The following is a 26,334-nucleotide window of genomic DNA, read 5'->3' as shown; positions in this document are numbered from 1 at the left end:
AATCTACTAACTTACTTAACTCTTTTGTAAGGGAATCGTGTTTAATGAATGGACATAAAGTTTCACATTTCGTTTAAAGTTTAACATTTCGTGCTTAGCTATAATTATTTTTTGTTTCACATTGAAAGATTTGTAAAGTTTGATGTACTTTAAAATAATTTATAGTTTTACTAGTTAATTGTCTTCAGTTAATATCGCACTCATGAATACTTGTTATACTGTATATCATTTTAATATTAAAATATATTTTTGAAACATTAAGTAATAAGGTTTATTCCCTATAGTGAAACGTATTAAGGAAAGAATTCTGCAAACATAGTTTGTGTTTAGTGTTGGTATGGGACAATTACAAATAACACATTTGGTGTATCATATAGAACATTTAGATTTTTTAAAAAGTTTACAAGTTCTTTTACAAGAGTTTAACGAACCTTGATAAAACGAATCAAATATGCCAAATTATTTTAGTTTCTTCCATATTTCATAACATTCGTCGTGAATTTAATATCATAGATGTAATGTAGACTCATTGTAACCCAACTTAATGATGACTATTTTATGAGTAATACATATGCACTATTATTCATCATATTATTCGTAACTGTGATAGTACCGTACATATATGTGCTGTTTATCAAATAAAATATTTTATATCCAATAACTCTTGTTCTTGTAACCTCATTTAGAGGTTATACATAGGGGGACATGCGGCACGGTAGTAGTTAAGTCCGCTATGGCCCTGGAATTGCTGAAAAAATAAAAAATTGATAAATCTCTACTAAAGTCATTGCTTAATGTACATTTGTAACTCGTTGCGTCCAGTAAAAACCATGTTGCGTACACTGAAGACCAGACCTCAAGAGAATAGTTGAACTTAGATAACTATGTTAGTAATGATCTTGAAAATTATCCTAGTGTGAAGATGAAAAATGTCAAATGGATTTCGGACAGTTCTCTGGTGATGAAAGTGATGCATAACAGGACATACATATCATGAAGATTGTCAATCAATGTCATGTTTCCACAGAGAATTGAGTCAGTTTATTATTATCATTACCACCACCACCACTACCACTATTATTATTATTATTCATTGGTGTTCTTGCCTTTTGTATTTTGATAAGCTTTAGAAGTCAAATTGAAAAAAAAATCACAGATGAAGTCGATAGAAGCACTTTCGCCAGATACATTATCAAATGCCTTAAAGTTATTCCTTTTTTATTTATTAATTTAATTATTTTTTTATTTTTTTATTTTATTTAAGGTATCCACATAAAAATGAAGAATATATTTGCATCGGGTTTAGTATTTTTAGAGAGGGATACCATTTATCTGTAAAAATTCAATCAATAATTCGATGAGAGTCCAAGAGGTCGTAGCTAAAATTTGTGCAACAGAAAAAGGTCCATAACCAAGTGCTCTGTGAAGTTTATTGATCATATAAGATCTGCCTTTAGTAAATTGTTCACAAACAAAAATTAAATGATTCAAAGATCCAATATCACGCTGACACCAACATAAAGGTGTAGTCAATTTATGTATTTGATATAATTTATAAGGCGTTAAGGCGGTGTCAAAAAGAAGGCGATATAATAGAATTACTCTGTATCTAGACCAATTATGTATAGTAAGCCATGGTTTGGGTTGAGAGATAGACACATGATTTGCCAATAATGTCGCCCTGGTCCATGCCTATTTTCAGATTTCCAAGCATGTAACATCTGTACTTGATTTCGTTTGATGATAGGAATAAAGTTTAAGTGACTAACTTTAATAAAAGCTGGTTGACCATCATTACATGCAGACTTTGCAGCTAGGTCTGTATCATCATGGAATTTTATATTAGAATGTAATTTCGTGTGTAAAAAATGTGTAATATATCCTTGTTCTTGAAGTTGATGGTATAAAAATTCTATATTTAAAAGAAGCCAAGTTGTTTTAACATTCCAATGAGTGTGTCTCAAAGCGTTAAGAACACTGAGAGCATCAGAGCAGATACAAGCATCAGAAAGTTGTAATTTTTTATTAATAAAAGAGCTTGCCGAATGGCAAAAGCCTCACCTTCGAAAATGGTAAAATATTGAGGAAGTTTGAATTTTTTGATAATATGAAGAGTAGTGTTAGTATAAAGCTTCCTATGTTTAGTTCCGCCAAGTCTCTTAGGTTAAGTTGGTAAGGTGACAAGAATCTTCGATAGTATGTTGATATGTATCCCAATCAAGGTGAAGGGTAATAGATTGTAATTTCGACTTGAAATCTTTTGCTATAGGATTATGAAAAGGAGATGTGATGGCTACCGGATGAGTGGAGAATAAGATAGGATAGTGATCACTTCCTCCCGGATCAAAATATACAGACCAGGTAGTGTGAATATGATAAGAATTTTTCACAAGAGTTATGTCCGGAACACTCGTCCCATACTGGGTAATGCGTGTGGGAGTGCCATCATTCATTGCAATATAGTAAGAAACAGGTAATGCAGGTAAGATTGTTTTCTGCAGTATTATTTCTAGAACTTCCAAATAATTGGCATTGGGTATTAGTATATCCAGTTATGTAATCAAACTGATGAGTATAAGAAAAAATAGCTTCCCAAAAATCTGCATGAGGAACAATATGTGGAGGTATGTAGATATTCAGGAAGTTGAGATTTTGAATATTTAAAGAGAAAAGTTGAATATCAGGATCCGGACACGGGATGGAAAGCTGATTGATGATGTAAGAGAGATTGTTTCTGATACAGAAGGCAATGCCACCATATCCATCTGCTCGGTTTTGTGTTACAATATGATAGTTCTTGACTACGAAAAGGTATGTTCGGTTTTAATCCAATAACTCGAATAAGATAAAACGATCTGGATAGATTTTTTAAAAAAAAAAAATTCTTCCTCTTCTTGTTCACCTCAACCATAGGTTGATGGGCAACATGGAAATTTTAAAACTTTTCTCTCCCGTGGGATAGCTGTTTTATGCTTTGATAAGGCCTTTTCTTCGTAAGTGCATCTAGATATTCTATCCTTGGTCTTTCTTTTCCTGATTTTCCTTCTGTCTTTCCCTCTATCAGCACGGAGATCCAATTGGAGTACCGAATACGATGGCCAAGCATGCTGTTTCTTCTTTTTCCTATTATCTTCATGATCTGTCTTCCTTCGATAGCTTCTTTTAGTACGCCTTTATTCCTTTACGTTTCGCTCTATGATATACGCAACATTCTACGCCAAAACCACGCTTCAAATGCTTCCAGCTTGGATATTTCAGCTTTTCTCAATGTCCTCGTCTCTGATCCTTCAAGCGCCACGCTCCATACCAGGGTCTTAATAAATCGTTTATGAGTGTCCAGCGACACATTTCCTGATGTTAGTTATCCTCTTTTCCTATTGAATGCTTGTTCAGCCTGCGCTACTCTGGAATTTACGTCTTTTTCACTTCCTCCGTCCGAGGATATTAGCCTTCCTAAATAGGGAAACGTCTTAATGTTTTCGATATTCTCTACATCTAGCCATACGTTTGCCTCTTCCTCTCCTGCTTTTGTGCAGTTTATCACAATGGTTTCCATCTTATTTTCTTCATTTTTCATATTTTTTCCAGTTGATTGTTCAAGTTTGAAAGTGCTTCCTGCAAGACCTTCTTGTTCTCCGCTATCAATGCTATCCCACCAGAAAACCTTGTTGTGCTGAAAACGTTACCATTTACTTTTACGCTTTTCTCGTTTTTATCAAAGAATTCTTTCATAGTCTCTTCTATATAGACGTTGATCAGACAGTGAAGTCCAAATCCTGGCCTCACTTCTTTACTTGTTCTTGCTTGCTTCTATTATATTCCTATAACAGCTATCTGGTTTCTATAAACTTGGTATATTAGTATTCTGTCTCTTCTAACGGGAACGTTACACGCTTCCTGTATTAGGAAAAAATAAAAATGAATAGGAAATAAAATTGCATTTCATTATAAATCTAATTATATATTCTGAAAAGGACACAAAATTGAAGTTTATAGCTTGCCTTTGTTTTAAAAGATTTTGTCTTATAAAAAGTTACTTGATTGGATTGATTGTGAGAAGATTTCCTTTTAATTTAGGGTCAAGCGCCTCAAGATCTTTTTGCTTATGCACCTGTAGGTCGTTTGCGCATGGTCGGAGTTTAGGACAGCAAGCAGCATGCCTTCGCAAGCTGACTTCAGGAGAATGCATGTACGGGGAACATCGAGGAGGTGTAATTGTTTGAATGGCAAAAAAATTCAAATGGACTTTGTGCTACGCTTCGTGTTTATTTCTAATTGAATTCTTTGGCTGTAGAATTCGTGTATTTATTATCTGCAATGAAATAAAAATAACCAGTTTAGTGAGAATTTAAAAAATTAATCTTTAAATTAGTGCTACATTTCGTATGCTTTGCTAATTTTTCAAGAGTGTGTAGTTTTAGTTTTGAATGTAAGTTTGGTGAAAGAATAGAAGGGAGACTCGGTTCAAGTTCTTGCTATTACCGTTAACAAGGTAACAAAATTAAAGGTTTGATTTGTATAGCTTAGTATCACGGAAGTGCAGTATTTTATGTTCTTCCGTATTTTTTGTGGCAGAAATTGTGGGCTCACGCACCATTTTCTCTTTGAGCTGGTGGTTAAAAATTTAGGACAGTTTAAATTGAAAGATATACATATATCCTCACTATATAATGGATTATTCTTATTTGTGAATGAGTCCAAGACAATTGAAACCAGGAGAAAGACTCAATTTAAAGGTAACAAAGACGGAAATTAAAAGGTGAGTTGAATTTCAAATTTGCTAGTAGTTGTCTCGTCTGTGATTGTTAAGTTTTGTTGTGGGTCATCTCTTGTCATCCATTTGGATAGAATTATTGAATATTCACCGGAGTACGAGAGTCAAATCGGAAAATCCAGGGGAGAGAAGGTGGCGGGCTTATACCCAAAGCCTCAGAAATGTTAATGTACTTGTATTCTTTGCAGGTTTAATGATTCCTAAGATTACTTACTCGGTCAATTATTACTCTTCCTAACAATTATGAGTTCGGAAGCGAATATTTCTTTTTTAAAAAAATAAAAAAGAATTTATTTTCTTAAAAAGTAAACGTTGTTTAAAATATTTGAGCTGCTTGAGCTATTTTTGAAAACCAATATATTGCTTAATTTAGAGCTTTCGAGTAAGTTATGAGAGAAATACGCCTCGGATTATTATTCTATAACCTAATAATTAATTATAAGCTATAGATTTTTTATTATATTTAAAAACTAAGATTTTGTGGAAAAATATAACCGACATTTTTATGGAGAAAGGTATCTTAATTCGGAATATGAAGGAAATCTTCCTCTAAAATTTAATAAATTTGCGATTTTCTTGAAAAACGATTATGGTTAATGGAGTCATAGAGGAGAGGTCCTGGATTGGCCTTAAGTAATTGAATATGTAATTGCATGCTCAAACTGAAGAAATTTGCCTAATTACTTTGTAATTGCTCAATATTGGAAGTTTATATTTTTTGGAGATGATATATTCATACAATTATTATATTCATACAACATATTATAGTATAGTAATATAGTTTGATGAGATCGAGTTCTGATTTGGAGGCTAGAAGAAATATTAACTATTGTAATCTTTTGTAATAAAGATTTCTTTTCCTGGAAAGTTTGTGTTGTCATTGTTTAATATTGATATTATTTTGTGTGTTTGGTATTTACCTCTGGATTTACGACTTAAAATAAATAATTACACATTCTTGTTGCTTCCTCGTGTAAAGCCCTTTGTGTGACCATTGTTGGGTTGGTGTTTTCCCCACCTTGTCAGATAAGATACGGATGGGGGCGTTACAAATTGTTCCTCTTCAAGTCAGTAAATGTTAATTGTATTTTTCTGTTGTAAGTATTTTGCAAAAAAGTAATAAATTAAATTAAATTAATTAGGTCGAGAAATCCATTTCTCAAAATTCACAATTTGTCTGTATTTAAGAGTTTTATTAGAGATTTGCTATTGACTTTAATGGTTTATTGGTTAATTAACTTTATTTTTCTATATTTTGGATATAAGGTAAAGCAAGGATTTATAATGTGTTTAGATTTGTTTCCATTTGGTCTCAAAACTGGGTTGCAGTAGTGTCCGTAGTTACTAGTGTATTTTTATGTATTATATTTATATTATTTATGTTATCCTTATATATTTATTGTTTCATATTATTAAGTTTGTGTAATCCGATGGAATACGTTAGCATTGATATTCCAGATCAACATACAGAATTGATAACATTAGTTACAACCGGAAATCTGGAAACAGATACTAGATCTGAGTTTGGACAATTGAACATGTCACTGACTCCGCCAACTCAAAGCAGTTTTCAAATTAGGCAATCAGCTATGAGAAATAATAGTTTGGAGTGTGGGGGCAGTTTGCAGTCACCGGCGGATGAATAGAATTGTAGTAGATTTGTTAATATTGGGTGTTTGAGTGAGTCTTTTAGAGATCAGAGGCAGGCTACCTTTAATGGGTCTTTAGGTAATTCTAGGTCTAATGAACATATGAATTCTCCAAATGTTGGATTGTCTGGTCGAGATAGAAATGAGGTTCAATCAAGGTATTTGAATCTTAGAGATTATTACAGAAGGGTTTCAAAAATCAGAAATTCAACTCCAAAGACTGCATTACATATTTTTCTTCTAGTGAAACTCAAATGCGTAACAATGTAGAATCAGGTTTGCCAACTTTACCTAGTAATAACGAATTTTCAAATGTTGAGCATACTCTTCTTATGAAGTATACATTTAAAAGAACAAATGATTTTTAGAAGCAAAATTCAAGGAAGCAAAATTAAAACAACTGATGGCAGTAATAGTTTGTTTTTGAAATATTAGCAAAAATTGAGGAAACTTAGATGGATACTAGTTACTCTTTGAGTATGATTGTGTCTGTTCTTATCGGGAAATGTGAAGGTTCGTTATTGAAAGAAATTTTGTTTGCAATAAATCATGTACCGTGGAGTGACTTAAAATCTAGACTTGTAAATAAATTTATTACCTCAGTTGCTTTGCACTCGTTGGTTTCTGATAAAATTTATAGACATCAACGCCTATCTGAAACAATGAATCAGTATGTGAGATCCGTAGTAATTGCTATGAATGTATTGAATTTTATGGATAGGGAGTCAGGCATGGTTCATATTACAGTTGGAGGAATCAATCCAAATCATAGATATAAAATGGTAAATTATTATATCCCAGCTACTAGATCGGAGTTAATGGATATCGCTGATAGATATGATTAAGTTTTAGGAATCAATCGGAATATAATAGAGAGATGGGTTTTTCTCGGAAAAAGCTAATTTTGTAATATCAAATCATAATCAAGGTTTGAAAAATGCATAATTGCCAGTGGGTAATCAAAAATTTTCTTTGACAAAAAACTTAGTTACCTCTTACTCTACTAATGGCAAAGAATCGATTGAAAGTTGAATCTCGGGTTCACGGAAAAAACAAGGTTCCGAATGAAAGGTCTGATCATTTGAATGCGGTTAAGGCATCAGCTAATACCATTCCTAGTAAAATGGATAATACCGCCGCTTCCTTTGTGGTTGGTAAAATTCATAATTATTTAACAAACATTTATGTGGATTGAGGGTCAACTTTTAACATTGTTCGACTGGACTTAGTGCAGCTTTATGGATTAGAAAAATTTATTAGTGTGATCCAGGAAAAGATGGAAAATGCTCCATCCGTGTTAAATTTTTCGACGAACCAGGAGATAATATTAACTTTGAATCCCTCAGGTCATTTTGAGAGAATATCCTTTAAGATCGTGGAACAATTGCCTTGCATGTGTTTACTTGGAACTCCCTTTCTAAGATCAACAAATTCAGTTATTGATTATGCGTGAAACTGTTTGATTATACACGGTGGTAAGAAACGTGTTAGATGAAATTATAAAAAGATTGTCCATCCTTCCAGATATCTGAAGGGATTTAAATCTGGTGATAAGCTTTTTCAGAGACCTGAAAATTCAACCAATTATCATTCAAATAAACAGGAAAGTGGTTCTGTCACGAACTTTATAGCTTCAATCTTTGTTTGTGAGGATGAATTTAATTTCCGGAAGAACGATGTTAGTGTGCAGTGTGAATTGGATTATCAAGACCTTGAATCCAAAATATTGGAAATACATGCGCCTAGTGCTTTGCACCTGAATCATCTGAGAGCCATGACTGATTCAGAAGTGATTATAAAATCGAAGATTCTCTTGAATCCATGTTGAAACTTGAAACCCAGGATAAAATCGGCAAGAGTTTAGGCGGTGCGATTGAAATGTCCAGAATGTATATCAGAAGAGACTTCAGAGCAATAATTCGATTTCAAAGGTGGATTGCGATTTAGTGGTGGATCATGTTTGGGAAAATCCAATTGGTGCAACTGAAATATCCGAAAACAATTTGAAAGGTTCGGGGCAGTGTAGTGTGAACTCTCAGTTAGGGATAATTTAGGGAATAACAAGAAACTTCATTTAAGGGGAAAATCGGATCAACCTCTGGTTTTTGAATTAACCTTTGGAGATCGGAAGATGGAGATGTATCAAAATGAGCATTCAATGAACAATGATAGGTTGCCAGTAAATTGAAAGGATAGTGTTGCGAAAACCGATACAAATCCCAGAGGAAAGAAAATTAAGAATAGGTATCGCAAGTCAAAGAAGTCAAAAAATTAGTAAAAGCCCAGGAAGAAGACAGCTGAAAAATGGTAGAGTTTAATCAAAGTAATGATCCAGTCAACAAAGTGGGTAAAATGTCTTCGTTGGATTGTAGTAGTAGCTCTGAGGCATCAGATATTGATGTGGATCAAGCTGAAAATTTTCGTAAATTGATCCAGAAAAATTAAAAAAAATTCTGACGTAGTTCATGCAGAAGATAGTATATATGATCAGACTAATATGCAGGTCAAAAACTTGATATGCACACAGCTAAAAAACCACAAAGATAATCGTGATTCTTGGAGATTCAGTGAACCGGGGATCCTTGCTTTCATTGATTCTATAAAAATGAAATATAAAGATGTCATATCAATTAGAGTAGGGTGTATTAAAAATGTTGTTGGTAACCTATACTTGAAGGAAAATAAACCATTTAAGGACACTCCATTTCCAATTCAAAAAAAGAAGCAAAAAATTTTTATGATCAATTTCAGGAGTTATTAGATCAAGGTATTTTGGAGGAAGTTGATCATTCCAACTTTACAAGTAGCTCTTTCCAAGTAAGGAATAAAAATGATACTCATCGTATTGTTGGATATTACATTAAGGCAAATAATCTTATAGTTAATGATGCCTACCCCTCTCCTAATTAGGAAAAAAGTCTTACAGGATTAGCTGATAAGCGCGTATATACCAAAATTGATTTAAGCCGTGCATATTTTCAAATCCAGTTGGATAAAGATTCCCGACAGATTACAACCAATGTAACAGCTAAAGGGTACTTTCTGTATATTCGTCTTCCAGTTGGCATTAAAACTGGAAGTAATATTCTGTCTCTTGCGTTGGAAAAAGTATTAGGAGATATGATAGAAAATGGTGTTAAGTTATTCCTTGATGATGTCTTAATAGCTTCCCATGCTATTGAAAGCGATGAAACGGTAAAAACATATGAAAACGGTATAAAGGGTTTTAGGAAGATTTAAAGAATGCAATATTACTGTGTCCCCAGATAAATGTATGTTCTTTTATCGTCAAATTAACTATTTAGGATATGTAATAGAAGGAGATCAAATGGAAATAGATCCTAGTAGGGTTTCTGCTATTAAAATATCCCTCCTCCAAGAAATAGACCTGGTCTACTGAAAATTCTGTGTTTATTTAACTATTATTCAAAATTTGCTTCTGAATGCCAAGAGTTAATGGGAACGTTGAGTGCCTTGAAGTCAGCTAAGATTAATTTTGTCTGGGCGAAAGAGCATCAAAAATGGCTTGATAGGTTAAACAACATCTTAATTGAAAATGTGGTACTAAAAACACCTGATTTAAACAAGAGGTACGTTGTTAAAGTTGACGGCTCTGGGAAGAGCATTGCAAGGTACGTTTCACAGAAAAATGTGAAAGGCAACTTTCAACCTGTTTCTTACTTTAGTAAAAGGCTATCGGAGGCTGATAAGCACCGAAGTATCTATGAAATTGAGTTCACTAGCCTTGTTAAAACTATATCGTTATAAGCTTTATTTAGTAAATGAATTTGACGTGCTCACAGATAATAAGGCGTTAACTTGGATATTAAATAATAGTAAAAGACTCCTTAAGTATGGGCTATTGGTTGAAACCTTATGCCAGTTTAATTTTAAGATCAAACATATTAGATCAGCGGATAATACTGTTGCGGACTTTTTGACCAGAATGTACGACCCGTTGAGTTCGATATTTTAGGACCCGTAGGACTCGCCGAATTTAAGAATATAAAAGCAGCAAGTATGTGGAAGCTTCCGTTGGTAGAAGATTCAATAGATAAGTTGCAGCGGGAGGACATCGAGCTAAGTGAGATAATAGAAAAATTAGAGCGTGGAGAGTGTTTCAGGATACCTTCTAAATAATAAAATACTTATGAAGAAAACAAACTCGGTCATGAATCGTTTAAATTAGTTATTCCAAGAAAATTACGGAAACTTGTAATTGAATACCACCATTATGACAGATTAGTGGGTGGTCATTCTGGTACATATAGAACGATAAAAAGTTGATGAGGAAGTTTACATGCGAGAAAATGAAAGATGACGTTAAAGAGTATCTGTTAATGTTTCTCAAAAAACGAAAAAATGTATCAAAAGAAGATGGGGTATCTGGTTTCCGATGTCAGCAAAGGGTTAACGCCCATTGGATGTTCGATGTAGTAGGTGCTCTTCCAAACTCTAATGGATATAAGTTCATTTTAATTGGGGAAGATAATGCTAAACGCTTCGTTGTATTGGAAAGGTTGAGAAACATGAATTCAACTGTGGTAGGAAATAAAATAATGAAGAGTTTCAGTCCGTTAGATTTTCCGGAGGCCATATAGACAGATAATACATCCATCTTTGTAACCGAGACATTTAAAACCTTCATGTTTGAATTGGGTATTCGTCATATTAGACTCAGTCGTTATTACTCGGAAGGAAATGCAGCGAGCGTAGAAATTTATTAAGACGTTAAAAGCGGCTTTACGAGCCTATATATCGAAGAAAGATCATCTGTGGTCTAATCTTATTCCACAATTACAATTTACCTTAAATATTAGTGAACCCGAGGGACTGAAGATGTGTCCAATCGATGTGTTTTACGGACGTCCTTATTCTACACCATTAGCTAACCGATGGAACATCGTCAATTTCGCTATGGAAGTAAGCCTTCTGCCGAATTGTGGAAGAATGCTATGGAAAGTTTGGAGAAGACCTGGAGTAAGAGGCGGAAGTTAATGCTGAAAAGAATTAACCCAGTACATTTAAGTAGTGGTGATAAAGTAGTACTAAAGACACATGTAAAATCTTCATTGAAAGATAAAATTGCGAAGTCCTTAGCTGATAAATGGTATGGTCCGTCTGCGGTAAGGAAGTTTCTAACTCCAGATACGATTGTTGTTTCAGATGAAAATGACTCTCCAGAAACTTGCCATCGATCGCATGGTTCTGAAGTAAAGGTTTATAGAACTAGAAGAGTCCCAGATAGAGTTAATGATGATAATCAAATGCTTAGAAAAATCCTTGCTGAAACCTTAAAAACTTGTTTATTTCATTGTTGATTAAAAATAGTTGGTTTTGTTAAATAAGTTAGAATTATATTTTAAATTCTCCTTTTTCAATTTTAATTGAACTGTGATTAATATTGTTAAATTTTAATTCATGAAATATTAGTGAAAATAAAAATTTTACTATGGCCATAGTAAAAAAATATATTTAATATTTGTTGAAAGATTAAATTTAAATATTATTATAAATTATATTTAGATAATCTTAAGAATTTAACGCTGCTTGTTATTTATACTTAAGTATGTATTTAATTTGTTATTCAACTAGAAGGTTATTTTAAGTTAGGTTAGTTCTGTATATATCTCGTAAATATGTGTATCTTATGATATTTTTATATTCCTAGGTGTCGAAAAATTCTTGGGGTAAGAATTTTTCTTTTCAAGGGCGGAGAGTTTGTAACGCGATAGTTACACGCTTCCTGGATTAGGAAAAAAGAAAAGAAAAATGAATAGGAAATAAAATTGCATTTAAATATGTATCTAATTATATAGTCAGAAAAGGAGACAAAATTGGAAGTTTATAGCTTGCCTTTGTTTTAAAAGATTTTGTCATATAAAAAAGTTTCTTGAGTTGGATTGATTGTGAGAAGATCTCCTTTAAATTCAGGGTCAAGCGCCTCAAGGTCCTTTTGCTTATGCGCCTATAGGTCGTTTGCGCATAGTCGGAGTTTAGGACAGCAAGCACCATGCCTTCCCCAGCTGACTTGAGAAGGAATGCACGTGCGGGCAACATCGAGGAATTAGTGCTACATTTCGTGTGTGTTCCTAATTTTTCAAGAGTGTGTAGTTTTAGTGTAGACTCTAAGTTTGGTGAAAGTATAGAAGGGAGACTCGGTTCAGTTTTCTCTATTACAGTTAACAAGGTAACAAAATTAAAGGTTGAGTTGTATAATTTAGTATCACGGAAGTGCAGTATTGTATTTCTTCCTTATTTTTGTGATAGAAATTATGGGTTCACGTTCCATTTTCTCTTTGAGTTCGTGGTTAAAAATTTAGGACAGTTTAAATTGAAAGATATACATACATCCTCACTATATAATGAATTATTCTTATTTGTGAATGAGTCCAAGAAAATTGAAACCAGGAGAAAGACGCAATTTAAAGGTAACAAAGACGGAAATTAAAAGGTGAGTTGAATTTCAAATTTGCTAGTAGTTGTCTCGTCTGTGTTTGTTAAGATTGTGGGTCGTCTCTCGTCATCCATTTGGCTAGAATTATTGAATATTCTATTAAGAAGGTGTACGTGAGTCAAATCGGAAAACCCAGGGGAGAGAAGGTGGTGGGCTTATACCCAAATCCTCAGAAACGTTATTGTACTTGTATTCTTTGCAGGTTTAATGATTCCTAAGGTTACTTACTCGATCAGTTATTACTCTTTCTAACAATTGTAGATTCGGAAGCGAATATTTCTTTTTAAAAAATTAAAAAAGAATTTCTTTTCTTAAAAAGTAAACGTTGTTTGAAATGTTTGAGCTGCTTGAGCTTTTTTTTAGAAAAACAGTAAAGAGACATATATCTTACTTACTTTATAGCTTTCGAGTAAGTTATGAAAGAAATACGCCTCGGATTATTATTCTATAACTTAATAATTAATTATTAGCTATAGATTTTTTATTATATTTAAAAACTGTTTTTGTGGAAAAATATAAGTCGATATTTTTATGGAGAAAGGTATCTTGATTCGGAGTATGAAGGAAATATTCCTCTAAAATTTAATAAATTTGCGATTTTCTTGAAAAACGATTATGGTTAATGGCGTCATAGAGGAGAGGTCCTGGATTGGCCTTAACCCTTTCGTGTACGAATAAAATAGCTTTCTAAATTGGCTCACAAAAATATACGTCCTTTTCGTCGAGAAAGCTGAGTGAGTCATTTGTTATTGTTGCAGAAACCAAGAATAAACCATCAATAAAATCACTGTACATGAGTTTTTACTCGGAAGTTTTAATTGAGATTCTTACAATTAATCTTAATTACTTATAACTATCGCCTCGTATGTGGTTGTAGTACACGAATATGTATTTGCATGCTCAATCTGAAGAAATTTGCCTAATTACTTGGTAATTGCTCAATATTGGAAGTTTATATTTTCGGAGATATTTTATTCTTAGTTACAAATATAGTTTGACGATATCCAGTTCTAGTTTGGACGCGAGAAGAATGTGAACTATTGTAATTTTTGTAATAAAGAATTTCTTCCTGCAAAGTGTTTGTGTTGTCATTTTTTAATATTGATAATATCTTATTTTTGTGTTTGGTATTTATCTCTGGATATCGGACTTAAATAATTACACATTCTTGTTGCTTCCTTGTGTAAAGCCCCTTGTGTGGCCATTGTTGGGTTGGTGTTTTCCCCACCTTGTCCGATAAGCTACGCATAGGGGCTTTACACTTTGTAATCTACTTTCACATTCTTCAACGCTCTGAACATGATATTCCAATCCTCGTTGTCAAATCCCTTCTCTATATCTACAAATGCTATCACAATTGGTATGCTTATTGTGATGTGCTCTTCGATTATCAACAGTAGACTCAGTATTGCTTGCATTATTCCCTTTTGCCTCTTGAATCCAAACTGGTTCTCCCCATAACCATTCATCTATTTTCCCTTCTATTCGTTGTACTATAATTTTTGCACAGTATTTTTGATGCATGGGAAACTCTTCACGTTCTGTGTTCTTCGCATTTCCTTGAGCCTTTCCTCTTTGGGATAGGTACCAATATGCTTTTATCGAAGTGTCTTGGTATTGTTCCAGCGATGTACTCTCATTAATAAGATTAAATGCTGTATTCTTTGTTGCTATTCCGAGATTCATTATCACTTCCGTTGATATTTGATCTATTCCTGGGACTTTACAATGTTGCTTTTTCTCCAAAGCATTGTCAAGTTCGCACTGAAAAATTGATGGTCCTAATTCATTTTCATCAACGTCTTCTTCCCTCTCTATCTCTTCCTCGTTCACTCTGTCTGCTTTGTATAGTTCTTCAATGTATTCCTTCCATCTTGTTATCTGTTCCTCTTCTACTAGCGCTGTCCAGTCTTTGTCTATGATAATATCTGTGCGTTTCTTTTTCTCACTGAACTGTTTTCTAACCTTTCTATGTGCCCTTTGTGTATTGCCTTTGACTACATTTTCCACAATTTGTTTGAACAAGTTGTTTGTCCCGTTTTTCTGGCCTTCTTTACTTCTCTGTTAATGTGATTTATCCACCTTCTGTATACCTCTTCTTTATCTGTTATCTTTAATTGTCTTCTTTGCTCCATCATTTCCAATATTTCTGCTGTTATCCGGAGTTTATATTGGGTTCTCGTTTCTCTTCCTATGTGCTCGTCCGCAGCTTTTCTAATCCCTGCTTTCATGGCTTCCCATTTCGAATCGATGTCATCACCTGCTTAAGCTATCTTAGACGTCTCTTTGTATGTAGCATTTGCAAATTCCCTTTTCATGTTTTCATCTCTTCTATAATGACATTTGCTTATAAACATAATACGACAAGTCAATATGTATGTATAACTAGTAATCAGAAGAATAATTATATTAGCAGATTAACACAATCCTTTTCGAGGATAACTAGATTTTTACCTTTTTTTATTTCCAAAAGAAGTCTCACCACATTACATTTCAATAATCGTTACTTACTTCTTACTTTCTTCACACATATCTATTTATTATTTCTACCTAGAAACCTAAAGACATTTCTTTTTATCTTCCTTTTCGCATAGCTGCTCAGCTATTACGCCTCTGATCCTTTACATAAAACAGGTACAGATTGACAATGACAGGGGCGTACAGACAATGACAGTACAACGATAAACCGTTGTATATGTCGCCATGGACGGGAATTCCGCAGTAGCTTTACTACGAAGGAAAGAACCCTGGATTAATCATTACAGAACATTCACTTTTGGAATAGACCTCGTATTAAATAACGTTACATTGCCACGAATATTTACTTCTCATACCATATTACAATGTTATATTCTTTTATATTTACAATTATTCATATATCCATATATATATAAAAAGTCGATGGATCTATTCAATAGGGTTCTGCAAATTTACTAGTTAACTATTCCTTCCTCCAATATGCGAAAACATCCATGTACAATCGATATTGTTTACAAATAAAGATCATTATCATATTAAAGGTTAACAAAATCAGAAGGCAATATAGCATGCAAACATACTAGCGATCACCATTTAGTGCATTAGTAATTGAGGTTACGAAAATAGAATTAAATTATCTAAAGTTTGCAAATAACGCAGTAAATTAAAGGAACTTCAATTCACGATCGATATCAGGAATTTTAACGGAATACAATCTGCCCTCTCTTGAGCATATAAAATAAATGAAGATAAACATAACATTGAAAGTCATTACAATGGGAAAATAAATTAACAACAACAAAAAAAAAATAAATAATTAAGACAACATATATACTATACAATCATTTCATACGGTATCAAATTCAAGCATTGCTTTAAACGCGTACATATAAAGATGGATTAACGAACATCATTTAAATTCAATCAAGCATTTCTCAAAGAATACTTCACCTAATGGCTCGATAGGATACTGCTCTACTTCATGTCGCTGATAATTATCACGTAAATTTTCAGCGAACTGCTCAGCACTCAGACTAAACTTTTTCATTAAACCATCAAGACCAGCTTTCCTACATATGGCATAGGGTCCGCTTCGAACCGCTTGTTTCACAGTCTCATTGTCATCCACTGGCTCTTCCACGTGCTCCTCTTCTTCAACCTCCTCTTCCTCTTCTTCGCTTCCTCTCCTTTTCTTCTTCTTTTTCCTTTTCCTGTTTTCTCTGGCCCGTTCTCGCTCTTTCTGTTTCCATGCCTGTTGCATGTCAGGAATCTCGTGAGAATAATACAGAAGGAAGCGTAAGTACACGTCCTTCAATTCTTCTGTTGGCTTACAGAATGCCTGCTTGTAAATCCATTCTGCTTCTTCTTCTGGTTCATCCGAGCCTTCAGGGAAAGAAGTAACTCGTACATCACGGAGTTGCATACGCTCAGGAATATCTGTATTCCTTATCTCATTATCAAGATCTGTGAAGTGGCCACGTTTCAATTCACTAGGCTCGTAAATTTCAAATATAGATTTCTTTGTAGGTTTCTTGCGTGTTGCTTTCTTTGCTCTTCGTCTTCTTTCACCTTCTTCTCCTTCTCTATCATCCATATATTCATCTTCTTCCATATCATCTTCATATTCATTATCGTATTTATCGAATTCATCATAATCGAAATCAACACCGAAGATGTCCTGAGCCTCTTGTAATGCAGCATCAGTAAATATTGGTCTTCTCTTCCGCCTTTTCTCAGGACTGCCTTCATCATCCACAATGAAGCCATCTTCATCTGAATATTCACCTTCCGACTGTTCATCATCATATTGCTCAGCTTCCGCATGCTGTCCGGCCTCGGAAGTTTTCTCTTCTTCATGATCTGATCCATCAAACAACTGATTTCCAAAAGCGTCTCTCTCCTGCTGTTCGTTTTCTTCTGCTTCACCTTTGGCATCTTCATCCTCAACTCTACGACGACGTTTGAATCTTTTCCTTTGAACATTGACACCCAAGTTGTCTTCCAGCAAATCATAATCATCTTCTGATAGCCTATCATCTAAATTATCTTCATCATCACTCTGCATTCGCTTTAATTTCTTCAACTTTTTCTTTTCATGTTCTTCCAACTCCTCCTGCATATCCTGTATCAAACGACTATGGTTGTGAATTTTAGATATATTGTCCTTTATTTGAGTCGCTTGTTGTGTAGTAACACACTCCAAAACTTCTATTTGTAGACTATGATTATTAATTTTAGAAGTCGTGTCTTTCATTTGGGTTGCTTGTTGAGTTATAGCGGATTCCAAAACTTCTATAGATCTTTTCAAAGTATTGATATCTTGCGACGATTTATCAGCAAACTGTTGGAATTTTTCATCTAATTTCTCATCAATTTCCTGAGAAATTTGCTGTATTTGTTGATTTGTATTTTGTTTAATTTCATCAACTTTCAGTGCAATATCGTTAGACATCTGTTGATTAACTTTCACAGCAACATCATTAATTTGTTGTATCAAGTTATCATCCCTCGATTGCATGGATTGACTTAATTGTCGGACCATATCCAAGATCTGCTTAGTATTTACTGTTTCAGACATAGATTCTTCTGAATTACCAATTACGGACATATTATCACTGTGTATATTAGTCATAGTTGACTGGCGTATAATTTTTCTCCCACTACGTAAAAAAGTACATTCAATATTCATACGCCCCTTTTTATAAAAATTAAGACCCTATCTTTACTTTACTTCAAGATTTGTACAGGGTCCCGGGTTTCGTTGCACCAAAAAGATATAATGACATTTGCTTATAAACATAATACGACAAGTCAATATGTATGTATAACTAGTAATCAGAAGAATAATTATATTAGCAGATTAACACAATCCTTTTCGAGGATAACTAGATTTTTACCTTTTTTTATTTCCAAAAGAAGTCTCACCACATTACATTTCAATAATCGTTACTTACTTCTTACTTTCTTCACACATATCTATTTATTATTTCTACCTAGAAACCTAAAGACATTTCTTTTTATCTTCCTTTTCGCATAGCTGCTCAGCTATTACGCCTCTGATCCTTTACATAAAACAGGTACAGATTGACAATGACAGGGGCGTACAGACAATGACAGTACAACGATAAACCGTTGTACTTCTTAGCTTGATTGTGTTCCATCTATTGTTTGGTGGTTAGATAAAGAAAGGTTAGAAAACAGTTCGATGACAAAAGAAACGCACAGACATGATCATACACAAGGACGGGACAGCGCTAATAGAAGAACAGATGGCAAGAAGATGGAAGGAATGCATTGAAGAACTCTTCAAAGGAGACAGAGTGAACGAAGAAGACACAGGGAAGGAAGGGGACGTCGATGGAAATGAATTTGTGTGCTAGAAATAAGATCGTTCTTAAGTAATTGTTTAAATATGTATTTCGTTTAGAGCAATTTTAAATTAAATGTGCAGCAAATTAATTGATGAGATATGAACATGAAAGTGATATTCTTCTCACAGTTTAAATAATATTTTTATTTATATATTATGCAAATTTTCATTAGATCTAAATAAAGAAAAATTTTGTGGTAGCCAATTTTCAAAATATTTACTTATTTACGTAGTATATTTACTTAGTTATAGATAGGTCATATGAAAACTTGTCCTGATTCTTGCTACGAAATTAAGCTGTACTAAAAAATAAAATCCCAACATCATTATTAAATACAAAACCTTTAAGATTACTGATTTCAAACATTATGCCCTGTTTATATTTTTTAATGTGTATAAAATATTTAAGATAAACTACTTGAAATATAGAGTTATATTTCAATTACTATATTATTTCTATATTGTAATTGATAGACAAAATATTTACTGACATCTGCACGTTCATTTTTATTTCACTATATTGTGAAGTATACACATCTCAAAAGACGTCTGCAAGCTTACTATAATTAATTTTAAAACTTTAAAGATCCTTATAAAGTAACTGACTTCAAATCGATTATGTATAAATTTAAGATATTATTTTTATTGAAGATATTTAGAATATATATATGATGTATTATGAATGACATTATTATATATATTAATGACATTTTAAATATATTTTTACTTAGTTTTTCTTCTCTTCTATATATTAAATTAAGAGTTATTCCAACGTATCTGCCCATTTGCCCGCCACTGTTGCAACTTTTCTTAAAATTTCCTTTAGCGTTCCTAAGAGATCAGGAATACAATCACCGATCAACTCTTCAATTGGTTTATAAGGACCATCGGGTTTCGAAGTAAATTCTTTCAATATACAAGCTGAAAGTAGAGTGTGCATAAAAAAATTAGATCAAATTATTTTATGGTTTTAAATATTGCAATAATATTATGGAATTTAATATTTGTTAAAATTCAATTATGTAGTTGAAGAGAATGTATAACTTTAGCATATTTTACAAAGTATGTATGACGGAAATAAATTGTTAGGTTACTCATTTTTATATCCTGTAAAACAACTACGGAGTAGTATAAAATTTGTAAGTATATTAATACTATTTTTACCTTGTTTTGTTATTCTTTTTACGTACAGTAGTATCATACATTTTGTATTTACATATTAAGAAATCTTCTTGTAAATCTTCTTCTATTTTATAAAAATTATATAGTTAATGAAAAATTTTAATTCCTCATTGATAATCAACTGTAATTACGGTTGTATTTGTTCTTTGATATGAATTTTAAAGCTTGGTTTAAATTTCTGTTTCTGACACTTCTGCTGAAAGTCGATATCGAGAAATCTTGTTTCTATCAATTCCAATTTAACGAATGATGAACACCTGCTATTGTAACATAAATTATCCATATGAGATCTTAAGATTAATTTAGCTTAATCTGCTTTAATCTGCTTATAATACCATAAATATTTAATTTTCTTTAATAATTGAAATTGCGTTTGAAATTTAAAGTATTTTTAAAATATTATTACATGCCTAAATAAAACAGAACTTAAAAAGACACATGATTTTATATCGTCCTTTTATGCTATTCTTTACCTATATATTGCAGAAAATTACCTATGGAAGCATGTTACGGTTAAGATCAAAACTAATTAGCACTGAAAGGAAAAATACTTATTCAGAGTTGTTATGAAATGTTAGTGCATGGTAATTACAAATATTAGACCTGTTAATATGAATAACAAAAATTGATGTTAAGTTAAATTAAAATGATTCTAATACATTTAATAACATTATTTTATCTGAAATGTAATAATTGATTAAATATCAATATTTCTTTATCATCATAAAAGTCGTACACTTTACGCTTCTAAACAATTATAAATATCGTCGTCTTATTAGTGGAAGGTTAATGGATGGTTGCAGCTGTCTGTCTATATGTTGACCTTCTTCAAATCTAAACCGATATAGTCCTAATTAACAACATTCATTTCAGAGTTAAAAATTCTGAACTATGGGATCTAATTCGTGTGAAACTTTTCTTGAGTACATTTATTAAGAAAATTTATAATTTAATGTTATATCATGTTCTATTTCTCTTTTGAATGGCATGTGGGCATCTTGAAACATGAGTTAGTAGCAATAAATTCATTTTCCTGCAGTAAAAGTTATAGAACCTGAAATGGGAAGAGCAAAAAAAAAGTACGTAAGAAATATCGCATCGTAGAAGACATTACACTGTAAAAGAAATACGATACATTTAAATCAAGTATTACAATAATTTTACAACCTTTGTTACTTGAAATCTAAAAAATCCCCCAATTAGTTTTGTAGGCCGTATATTTTTAATATTTTTAAACTACAAAGTAAATGGACAATATTGCATATGTTATTCCCTACTTTAGACAGAACTCTCGAAGAGATTGTATCATTCGGGAATATTAATTTCGTCCCTCACAGAATTCAAGTTTTTAATATTGTTTTCCAAGAATGTATATGATGCCAATACACACACCAAGAGGCAACTCGATCTGTGGAAAAATATTAGTTTAATTATATTAGCGTCCCAATACTGAAGCCCACTTGGTAGTTACAGCAGCAACTTTCTTTAAACCTTTCCTCAGTGTAGGGATAAGGTCTGGAACACAGTCATAGACCAATTTTTCTATTGGTTGGTAAAGTCCACTTGACTTTGAAGTGAACTCGTGCTATACGCAAGCTATAATAGAAAAAATAAAAGAAAAAGTGTTATGTAGTATGCCAACTTCCTTTTTATGCACACACACACACACACACACACACATAGATAGATAGATAGATAGATAGATAGATAGATAGATAGATAGATAGATAGATAGATAGATAGATAGATAGATAGATAGATAGATAGATAGATAGATAGATAGATATCATAAAGCTAGAATGCAAATTTAATTGGTCTCATCGCATAGATAAGTTCTGATGTGACAGAAAATTAACTGTAAGCTGGAGAAACAACATTTAAGTGCTAAAGCGAAGCATACAGGAGGTTCAGTATTAGTACAGGAGTATGTATGTAAGTGCAAATAGGGTAGGGAAGTTGAATTTTCTTGTTATAATAATGAACCACAGAAACGTCCTGAAGATTTTTCTGCCAAAGGCTGTTGTACAAGTAGGTCTATAGCTGGTGAGTACATATTATTTCAAGACAATAATCATAGCTATTGAACTCGAAGTTCCATACTAAATGGAAACACCTCTACAATCGATAGACATAAACCCAATTGAAAATCTGTCATATTCTGTAAACAAACATCAGAAAACATTACTCTCAAAAGGATATGGTCTCCAAAAGACATCTTGCTAGGAAATCAATGAAAAAAATTAAAAATTCTGAAATCAATATCAAAATAGTTTGGAGAGATAATGCGATGAAAAATAGTACCACTCAAATAATGAAAGGGTAATAAAATGGAATAAAATTTTTTAGTTTTATGTTCATGGGTTATACATTTTACACTAAAGAAGACGAATGATTAAACGATTATTAAAGAATTGGTGGAATGAGAACATGGGAGGAAATGTGAGAAACTCGAAAAAACTCACGAACACGAACTCGTCCATCACATTACCTGGACAAGGACACCGGAACAAAGTCACATTACCTGGACTGAACCAAGAGAGCCTTCTCACCAAAAGTGAGCGATCTGCCACTGAGCCTTTCATATTAGGGAAGTTCCTCTAAGAGCGCGCGGCCTCTAAGAGTACCATCAACAATTTGCCAGATCTGGCAACGCTGTACGATGTTTGTTTGTATTCCTGCAGAAGTGTCGTTGTGTGAAAGGTGATTGTACGCAAGTTGTCTGCTGTCAGCATCTGTGCCCTACGTTTTATTGGTAAGTAAATATTTTTGATACTTCCAGTGTAATAATTGAGTTCCCACTAATTAGTGTGTGTAGTTGAATACAGATATATTTTGTTTCTAGACTTAATGTCAAATGTTAGGTGTCACAATCAAGTTTGGGCATAAGACAGATAATATCATCATATCTGGAAACTACTGCACACTTGTGATAGATGCAGGGGCGGATCCAGAAGGGGGCGATTGGGGCGATCGCCCCCCCCCCTAAGAAGAGAAAATTTTCTTATTTTATATATATAAATAAAACACATCCCAATGTTTGGAGCCCTTAAAACTAGCAGTATGACAACCCACCGCCCCCCTTCCCACAGAAGTCGGTCCTGGATCCGCCCCTGGTAAAATGAGTGCGATTCCTCTAAGAGTACGCATTTTCTTTCCTTCAAGAATACGCGCGCACTCTTCCGGACCGGTGATGCCGTACTCTTGGAGGACTGTGTAGACAATTGAGTTTGACTATCAGAGAAGAACACCTTGTCAGATTCTTTTCCAATTCTGACACTGTGGGGTTACTTTGAGGCAAAATGATTAGGTTTCTCTAATATAAACACTAGCAGTGTGCATCGCTGTTGATTTGCATAGCCCGAGAAAGTAGGTAGGCGTAGGTATGATGTGAATCGCCGGCTATTTACATGGCTCACTGAAGCAATATTAATGTGAAATCACCAATGATTTACACTATAGGAATGTGTAATTACGCTATTCCTGAAGTGAATGAAGTAGGACAAAATCTCAGAAAAGTGGGTATGATTACTTTTAGGATCAGAAAATGACAAATTTGAACCTACTGCATGCGAACTAACCTCGGAAAAGTCTCATAACTAACATACTGCAATGAATTTTTAATGGTTTTTGTTTAGCTATAGTTTCTTTTCTTTTAATTTTTCCAGGGGACTGTCCCAACGTCCGTACGACTGCTAAAGTCAACATTCAGCCCTCTGCAAGTACAGGAATTGGCTCAGCACGTAAGGAACCTTGACTCCATGCTTTACGGTATCACATGCCAACAAGTGATAGACCCTGCGATCGACAATGCAGAGAGAAATCAGATCAACACAACTTCAAGAGAGAGAAGAAGAAAGCCGGAAAGAATTGGATATATGCATTTTGCAAAAGGAATGATAACATTGCGCTCTCCGGAGAAATGCAGCCTTGGAAGAATAATTGGTTTCAACAAAACTCAATACACGATATTCTTCAGCAACTTTCAGGAGGGGTTACAAGACAACAATTTCTCTCTCACAGAATGTTTAATATGGATGAAAATGGAATTTTAACTCTCACAAATAAAATTCCAAAAGTACTTTCGCCAATCGGTAAAAGACGTGGGTAAAGTTGTGTCTGGTGAGAGGGGACAGACGATTACTGTTCTCTGTTACATGTCTCCAACTGGAGATTACGTGTCTCCAGCCATCATATTTCTCAGAAATAGAATGAAAATAGTGTTGTATAAAAATGGACCTGAAGGAACTTTACCTCTGGTCTCAGATTCTGGATACAAACCAGCGAACTTTTTTTTTTTTTTTTTTTTTTTTGATTGGTTGAAACATTTCCCTCAGCTCATGAAGCCAACTCAGAATGATGAAGTGTTACTTTTTGATAACCACACCACACACTGCACTTTGGAAGCAGTGCTGTATTGTAGGGATAATTATATTACCTTTCTTTCTCTTCCTCCGCATGCAAGCAACATGCTGCAGCCCCTTGACAAGGGGTTTGGACCTCTGAAGACTGCCTTTGCAGCTGAATGTGACAAATGGATGGTCAACAACCATTGATCACCCGCGGGAAGAATAACACAAAGGGGCATTTCCGGCATCATCCACATTGCATACGAAGGGATTGCAACAATTAAGAAAGATAGGAGTTTGTGATAGCTACAGGGATCCACCCTTTCAATCCTGACGTTTCGAGCGAAGTAGACTTCCAACTTTCGGTACTGATCGATCAACAACTGTGCTGTGCTGACAGCGAAGAGAATGGTGCAACTACATCAGATGTTCCAGATAAACCAGTAGCAGTACATCTTCACCATATCTACCTATTCCTAAACACTCAAGTGTACAGAAAATAAAAAGAGCAGAAAAGGAATCTGAGATTATGACGTTTCCACCATTCAAAACAAACTTGAAGCATCCACAGAAGCAGCTTGCAAGAGGAATAGGCCTAACGATTAACTTGATGCCAAGACTGAAGAAAGATTATGTGTTTCTTCAGACCAATCACGATCTTCATCCGAGGAGAATTACTTCTGCCCTGGATGTGATGAGCAGTGCACGGAACCCATCATCGAGGATTAGGTGCAGTGTCATGCCTGCAGGAAGTGGTGGCATGAGACCTGTTCAAATTATAAGGGCCTCGGGGTTTTTAAGAGTGACAGCTGCTAATGATCATAAAAATGTCAGATTTTAGATGCACAATTTTATTATAATGTTCTATTTGTTTTATTTGCGCATATAAGTTTCTATTTAGTTTAAAGGCAGTGAGTTTTCAATTTTATTTTGTAATTCTAATTGTAATTGCAGTTTTCAATTTTATTTTGTAATCTAGGCCTAGGTTAATTGTAGGCCATCTTTTGGTTTCCCTCATTATCATGAATTTGAATACTTTTGATGTTACACTCATATTTATATTCATTTATATCAATTTCTTGCAAAACCAAAAAAACTTTGTACTTCTTTTCGTATTTCTGTCATAATTTTCTTTGAATTGTGTAATATCATCTTCGTTTGCTGCCTTGTAATATTAGGATTATTCTCACATAGCAAATGCGCACTCTTGGAAGACACATTGCGTACTCTTAGAGACATAGTCCTTCAAGAGTGTGCAAATGCATTGTTTTATAACAATGCGTCTATTGTTGTAACTATTGTGTCACTGTCTTTATATTGGCCTCCAATTTTGATCTTAAGGAATGAATAAAGATTTGTGATAGAAGTTATCGCTCTGGGTGATTTCCTTTTTCTTCGTTACGTGTTTAAAGACTAAGTGCGTACTCTTTGGGGAACTTCCCTTTTAGCTAATATTATCTTTTCATCTAAACTCAGTATGTGTATTGAAATCAGAAATAACTTCTTTAGTGAGGATGTAAATCTCTTTGAAATAGAGTTTTCCATTAAAACTCTCTAGTAAAATAACTTACCTATTGCTTTTTCCACTGGTCCGCTCTCTCCTGCGTCGTTAAAAAATTCTTGACAATTTACCTAGGATTAGAAAGAGTATATTTCCATTAGTTAAGATTACGAAATTTTAAAATGCATTCATTGAATCAATTATAATACCTCACGTTTTTATTACCTTAGAAAGAACATCCTCTGTAAGACTATACAAATGACAAGGTTCAAAATTACCGTATAAACGAAACCTTGCTATTGAATCATATCCCGTACCAAGTCAATAAAGTTATGCTTATTAATACTAACCTTCTTAAAGTGAGTTCGATGGATTTATTATTGATAATAGATGGCAGTATGTTGCCTCTAGCTTTTTATCAATCTATTTTGGTGTGGAATGACGATATTCAAAGTAATTTTAAAAATTCAAGAGATCAACATTCAAACATTCCCGAAAAACAAATTAAATCATTAATCAGGAAATAATTTGTGCACTTTTCAATAATTATGTACTCTACAAGTTTACTTTTCAGGAA

At 33.5% G+C, this 26,334-nt stretch overlaps 1 long non-coding RNA gene across 2 annotated transcripts in view; it reads right to left on the bottom strand.

Annotated features, from left to right (window-relative positions):
- Positions 1–26,334, bottom strand: part of LOC145694056 (uncharacterized) — a 57,953-nt gene that overhangs the window by 5,885 nt on the left and 25,734 nt on the right. For both annotated transcript variants that reach the window (XR_014132900.1, XR_014132899.1), the window contains exon 2: positions 25,828–25,888. This is a non-coding gene — a long non-coding RNA (uncharacterized LOC145694056). The remainder of the gene's footprint in view (positions 1–25,827; positions 25,889–26,334) is intronic.

Source organism: Thermobia domestica, chromosome 9, assembly GCF_964235325.1.
Source record: "Thermobia domestica chromosome 9, izTheDome1.hap1.1, whole genome shotgun sequence".
Classification (NCBI taxonomy): Eukaryota; Metazoa; Arthropoda; class Insecta; order Zygentoma; family Lepismatidae; genus Thermobia; species Thermobia domestica.
The sequence above is the reverse complement of the archived record's forward strand: the minus strand, read 5'-3'. Positions and strand labels throughout refer to the sequence as shown.